Below are 6,646 nucleotides of genomic sequence, written 5' to 3'. Positions count from 1 at the left end.
TTAGATTTTAGTTACTCTTGGTCTGGTCTTTCCCACATCTCCTTCCTTCAGAAAGGCAAGTAACTCGCTTGAGATTTATGCATTGTGTCTGAGATGTAAAGTTGTTTCTGATGGATGTCTCATCAGCTCATGTCACTTAAAAGGTGCTCAAAAAAGTTTGGATGGGACTAGAATTCTTGGACTTCCCCCTTACCGCCCCCCCCCCACGTCAATATCCCAGGAGTAAGGAAGTTCTACCATCCTACCTACCAGCTAGGTAATTTGTCGCTTCATGAAATGTGGCACAGAGGAACTCCAGGTTTCCCTATTCTGAGGTTTATGTGGCAAGAACTGTCTAGAGGCACTGTGAAGGAACCGGCCTCACCTCTGAGCTCACTGGCCTCTGGCACAGTGAGATTACAATTGGGCAGTGCCCTTTGCCATCTCTGGAGCTGGTAGTGCAGAAGGCAGTGTTATCAGGCTGCAGAAGAGACAGTCTGTGTTGCAGAGTCTGCAGAGCAGAGACTTGGAGACTGAGGCAAGTAGATAAGAGCTCATTGTGAGTGGCTAGTCCCATAGTACTCGATGGCAAGGGTAAAGGGGAGGGCATCCCACACTGCTCATAGGGCTCTGGGTGCCCGTATCATTGGGCTAAACTGGCATTTTCAAGCCTCTTAGAACCTTGTGACTCAGGGAGTAGAAATACAGAATGGCTTTTAGCTGAGAATGGGCATTGATAACCCTTAAGAAAACATTTGTCTGTGGATTGTAAGCTGCTAGCAAAGCATCAAGCTTGAGAAAGGCAAGCTCTCTAGCCACCAGATTCCCCCAGTTCTATTCAGGAGCAGTTTTGTTCTCAGCTGCCTTCTTGGCAGGGAACAGACTGTAGATGTTTAGACCACCCATTCCTGACCCCTGACATCCACCCCCATCCTTTCCGCCCCCCTCCACATACACTAGTCTAGCCTCTGCAGCTGTGTCCAGCGCAGGATAAATAGCCATGGACTGGGAGTTGTAAGACCTAGACCTGAGTCCCAGGAATCTACTGTCCAGTTCCACCCCTGTGTGATCTTAAACTAGTAGTGCCTCTGGGCCTTAATTTTCTCATTTCCTCAGTGATGGACAGGCAGAACTAGACTTTTGAGAGAAAGAGAAGAGAACAGGACAACAAAGAAGGAAGATGAAGCACTTTGTACCCTTGTTTACTGAGGGCCAAGGCAAGAAGGCCCAGGTGCGCTCATTGCCTCCCTGGGTGCTCATTTCTCCCTTCTTTTCTATCTCAAGCCAACTCATTCAGAGGAGGGAGGATTCCTGGGGTGGGACTGGGTTGGGCAGGTGTACCCTTCAAATTTGGAATATGTTACTGTCTCTACTTGTTTCAGGCATGAGTTAACCCATCCAGCACTGATATTTTGTTTTATTATCAATCTAACAGTTCCTGCCCAGAGGCAACTCCTGAACAGACAGGAATTCAGCCTGGGGAAGCAGGGAGAGAGAACATGTAACCCCCTCCCCCCAGCAGAAGAGTAGTAGTGGCAGGTGCTCCCATGGCTTTCTGGCTGTCAGTTCCCTGAAGTTGCTATAACATGGGACTTTTCAAGTCTCTGGATGTCAGAATTCAGACAGCTGTAGAGATTTTCTAGTTCCTTCCTTTGTACACACAAGGAATCCCAGGCCCAGCTTGAATGTCAACTTATCTGAGTTCACCCTGCCACAGAGCAGTGGTCTTAGGACCCAACTCAAGGTCATCAAAGCCCCAGACTTGAGTGTTTTCTGTAAGGTCAATCCTGTCCACAATTACCATCCATATTGAGCTGATATTTGGTGACTGGGAGTTTATTTTCCAAGTCTGCTTCTATGTGGTGCTTAAAGATTAAATTCACATCAGAGATTCATTAGCTTTTTAATGCCTACTAATTGCCAAGATTTGTTAAGTGCTGGAATTGCAGGAATGAACAAGACAGCGACCCCTGCCCACATATTGCTCCAGTATGTTGTGTAGAAAGACATGTAAATAACTAGTATGTACTAGTTATATATATATACTGGGTCCATTTGCTTATGCAGAGGTATATGCATGTTCACACATGTATGTACATTATATAATCAGGTGAGGGAGTAGTCAATTGTTGAATCTTTCAGGGAAGGCTTTGGAAGGAAGTGTTCCTTGTACTGGACCTCTAGCTAGTTGGCATCGGTAGGGAGAGCGTTCTGGCTAAAGGGAACAATATAAACAGCATTGCAGAGGCCTAAAAAAAACGTACAGTCTTGGCACATTGAGTGGTCCTGCAAGGGTGCTGAAGTGGCAGGGTGTGGGGCCAGAACAGTGGACTGAAGTAAGCCATGATGGGCCCTTTTGGCCATGCTGAGGAGTTCTTTGTTAATGAAGAGTCTGAAAGCAAGGAAAAGATATGATCAAGTTGGGGTGTGTGAGAATCACCTGGAGAATAAGTTGCAGAGGCCCTGACTGGAGCCAAGCCAAGTTCAGTTTTGTGAACTTGTTACTGAAGTAGGGCAGGGACAAAATGATAGGGACCTGGGCATAGATGGCAGCAGTGAGGTTGGGAAGAGGCTGGGTAGTTAACACATTTGATAGGACAGACAGAACTTCTTGACTGATTAGATGTGAGCAATGGAGGGCAAAGAAAAGTAAAATGTGACTCTGTTCTGAACAGTTTGCTACATGCTTGTCATGCACAGACTAGGAAACTGGAAGAGAAACTGACTTCAGTGGATGGATATCAGTTTTGGACATGATGCAACAGAGATAACATTCATTCCCCCTGCTTCCCCACCACCCCACACTATCTCCCCTCGCCACCCCCCTGAAGGTTAATACCAAGGTAGTGGGTGAGCTCCAGAAGTAGGTGAGGTCACCCAGGAAGGGAATGTGGGTTGAGAGGAGCCGCTTAAGTAACTTTAAGACAAGGAAGAGAAGGCAAAAAGGAGTAAAGAATAGATAGCAGGTGAAGGGTCTGACTAGTGCCAGCTCACCTCCTGGGTGTGGGTTGAAGAACCAGGCAAGGGAGCTGGCCACAGGAGCAGCCACAGAAGAAAGGACGTCTTCCAATGATTCCTGTTGGTGTGACACGGGCACTGCGCTAGGGGTTTCGCTTCATTGGCCAGTGCCGGATAGTAGAAGGGAGTCTCTTGGCACTTGACAAATGTTATAATCTGCATGACTGCAGATGACTCAAACTTTGTTCCACTTTTTTGAAGGCCTGGGGGGGCTTGGCAGCTTTCCATTTTGATGTGTTCTGGAGATTGATTATTGGCAGCTGAAGGAGCCTGGGGTTTTCTGGGTGGCCTGGTCTGCCTACGGAGCCGAGCCGGAGCGAGCATAGGGCCATAGGCTAGACTCCAAAGCCCCGCCTCCAGCCCGCCCCTGCTGCCTGATTCCTGCCTGCTCACGGTTGGCTCAGCCTCTTTGTCAGCAGAGCAGAGGTGTAGGCGCTGTGGATGGTGAGTGCCTTGTTTCCAGGTTTGAACCTCAGCCGAGGTTGAGGATAAGGGGCTGAGTTTGGGGGAGGAATGGTGCCTTGTGAAGCTTTGGCCTATAGGGAAGAAGTAATCTGGAAGTAGAATTGATCCGGTGCGAGGGGATGGTGGTGGTAGGGCTATGATGGGGAACTAAGAAGTGCAGACTCTAAAGTGAGCTGTTTCAATAGAATTATGTAGAATTATGCACTCTCTGGGCTGCTTTCCTCTGTGCTTTCTAGTCCCACTCCCTCACTTTGGAGTTGAGGGAAATGTGGCTGGGGGAGGCATCAACCCAGCTTGGATTAGGGATCCAGGCTGGGTCTCCTCCCCACCCCCAAGCAGGTCCCAGTCCAGAGCTGCCGCTCTGAGCTGCCACAGCTGTTGTCTGTGGTCTTATGCTTCACCTTCTTCCTTAGGAGAGGGCTGGATCAAATAATTCCCGCAGTGGGGAGCGGAATACTCTAGCTGTGTCAGGTGGGGACTGACTCCCCTGTACACAGCTTTGCTATTATTTTTTTTAAAAACTGACCCTTTCCTTAACAGAAGGGGGATAAAAAGGGGAGGAAAGAGAAGGGCATCTGTCACAATGGTGCATTTCCTTTAAAGTAAACATAATCTGACTGTATGTGATGACTGAAAAAACAAGTTGATGTTTCTAAATTCTCTTTAAGACTAAGGGGATCATGTACCCCTTGGCCTCCTGAAACCCACAGATGAATATGTGGGGAGGGAAGCTGTGACAGAGACTGCAAAAGTTGGAGTCCTAGTGATCTGGGTCCAGGTCATAGTGCTGCCGCCAGCTGTACTATGAGGAAATTTCTGAACTTCATTGTTGTCAGCCAGAAAACAGGATTATCTCTGCTTCATAAGACTGTTGAGTGAATGAAGTCAGGCCATACGTGTCAAGTGACACCAAGTAAACACAGAGGGGGACACTGAAAATGCATTTTGATATTAAGGCTCCCTCTGCCCCCTCCCCTTTTTCGTGGGTGGGAGTAGATGTGATTCAGGATTCAGAAGTTGCAATGGTACGCCCTCTTAAGACATGCCAGGGTATGAATTGTTTGGTCGCTTATGGGGTCTTCGCTGAGGGGCTGGACCTTCAGGTGTTTCCAGAATCAGTTTTCACTGCTTCCCACTGGCAGAAGAATCAGCTGCTGTCCACTGGGAGTAAGATGTTCATGGAGAGAGCGGACTCGCCTCTAGTGTGCCTATGCTCTCATATCTTAATGCTGCAGGACCTGAGGAGCACTTTCACCCTCCCCAAAGGGGAGGTTCTCAGCCGTACTTTCTGGATTGCAGCCAGAGGAAGGGTGGTGTGGGTAAACAATACTCCTAGGGGTTTTGAAACCCAAATGGTATACTCTAGTTCTTGAACTTGAATTAGAGAGGCAGGAACCTTTAACAGGTAAGTTTGAGTTTTCAGAGTGCCTTCAGCACTGGATCACCCCCAGCCAGCCTGCTGCTTCCCAGGCATGTTCAGCTTAGACCTAATCTTATTCTTCCAACCTGGCTCTCTGGACCCTGTGCTGGCTCCAAACCTCTTCCTCCTGGGTGCTTCTATGATTGCTCAGACCAGATGTACCCGGGTCTTATTTGGTGTAGTCATAGTCCCATGTTTATACCTTACCGTTCCTTTCCACTTCAGTTTCTGTTTTCTGTGTACTAGGCCAGTATCTCCTTAAGGTTTATGTATCGTTTAATTTTATGTCCCCCTCCCCCATTGCCATTTGGTGAACGGATTGGTGTTGAATAGATATTTGGAAATAAACGTTGAATCTAGTTGAGTCCGACTCCCTTGTACTTATGAGCAAGCAGGGGGGCAATGGAATCTGTTTGTCTCTAAGAACAGCAGTGGTGAGTTTGAAAGGTGCGGAGTTGCACTGTGTGGGTCCCTGATTTCCTGAAATTCACTGATGGGTCCCAGGAATTGAAGGATAGATGTCAGCTGGCCTTTGAGTACTGACACAGAGATATTATCCAGCCTGTGTTCACACATCACACCATGTGCTCCTGAATCAGCCGCACATGTCAGACGGCCAGGGAGGTTTTGAAAGTGTGTAGAGGTGCAGAGATTGTTCCAGGCTCTGGGGCAACCTCTTTTTATGGTAAGAGAAAACTCTTATTTTTCCCATTATTTCAGTGAACTGTAATCTATTAATGTGTAACTTTTCCAAGTAAAAGAATTGGAAGCTGGCCTGTGAAAGCATCTTTCCTGCTTGTCTTAAGAACTTTGGTCCTCCATAGTCATCTTCATCATTGTATTGAATTCAGTTCAGTGCACATTGATGGAGAGCTCACCGTGTACCAGTCGACGCTATGCTGGGCTTGGGGGATTCAGAGACAAAATGAGGGACAGAGTCAAAGGTGAGAAGCTGGCAAATAGGTCCAAATCAGAGAGCACATGGGTGCAGTTTGGGTGCAGTGTCATATGGGGGTGAATAAACATCTCTGAGGTGTGGGAATGGGAGTAGGCAGAACATCCAGGAAGACTGCAAAGAGGTGTCTGGGTCTTGAACAGGAGGAATGAGGTAGGACATTTCAGGCAGAGGCATGGAGAATGCTCACATCTTTGACTCATTTTCACCATCGCTGCCTCCACACAATGAGCTAAGGGAACACAGTGACCTGCGGGAACTGAAGTTGGGCCTTGAGGAGGGCCCGGCCCTCCAATGCAGCCTATCCCTATGGCGGTACTTTATTCTATAGTTTATTGGCCAGCCAAGCATAAGAGCCTGAATTCTTTGCTCTCAGACAGTGCTTCTCAAATATAATGCTCATGTGATTGACTAACTAAATTATAGTTTATGACCTCATATTTCTGAGGTAAAGCTTGAGATTCTGCATTTCTATGCGATGCCAAATCTGCCAGCCCATCAAGCCACCTTTGAGTAGTGGGATTAAAAGAAACTTCTAGTTTGTGCCCCCACCATCAGATACCATGGCAGTACCACCTCTCTCCCAACACATACACCAGCCTGCCATTTTTCCTCTTCCCTAGGTCACACATGCCAGATTCCACTTCCTTAAATGCTGTTTTCATTTGTTCCTTGTTACCCTCTACCCCTACTCCCTGGAAGAGTTGCCTTTTATTTCTTAAATCAGCTTCCCATGCTGACCTAAACACTAGCTTGGTCTACCCTTCTCTTCCCGAGGTCATGACCTCCAGGTTACTACCACCCTTACC

The sequence above is a fragment of the Talpa europaea genome (assembly GCF_964194135.1).
Source record: "Talpa europaea genome assembly, chromosome: 10".
NCBI classification, from domain to species: Eukaryota; Metazoa; Chordata; class Mammalia; order Eulipotyphla; family Talpidae; genus Talpa; species Talpa europaea.
The sequence above is the reverse complement of the archived record's forward strand: the minus strand, read 5'-3'. Positions refer to the sequence as shown.